The sequence below is a fragment of the Antrostomus carolinensis genome, unplaced genomic scaffold, assembly GCF_000700745.2.
Source record: "Antrostomus carolinensis isolate BGI_N321 unplaced genomic scaffold, ASM70074v2 scaffold36810, whole genome shotgun sequence".
Taxonomy (NCBI): Eukaryota; Metazoa; Chordata; class Aves; order Caprimulgiformes; family Caprimulgidae; genus Antrostomus; species Antrostomus carolinensis.
Window position 1 is genome coordinate 1 of NW_010291238.1, and position 211 is coordinate 211.

Consider the following 211-nt stretch of genomic DNA (forward strand, 5'->3'; position numbering starts at 1 on the left):
CGGCTCTAACGGCTGTGCTTTGCGGACGCACAACGTGTCCCTGTCGTCCCCGGGCCCCTGTGCTGCCCCTCTCCCTCCATCGGTAGTGCTCCCTGCACAGGTGGGCTGCTTTACCCCCCCGAAGCAAGAGCGTGGCAAGTGGGATCTGTATTTTCCCCAGTGAATGGCTTCTGAGGTGCCCGCTTCTCGCCCTCGCTGTTGGCACGCCGTT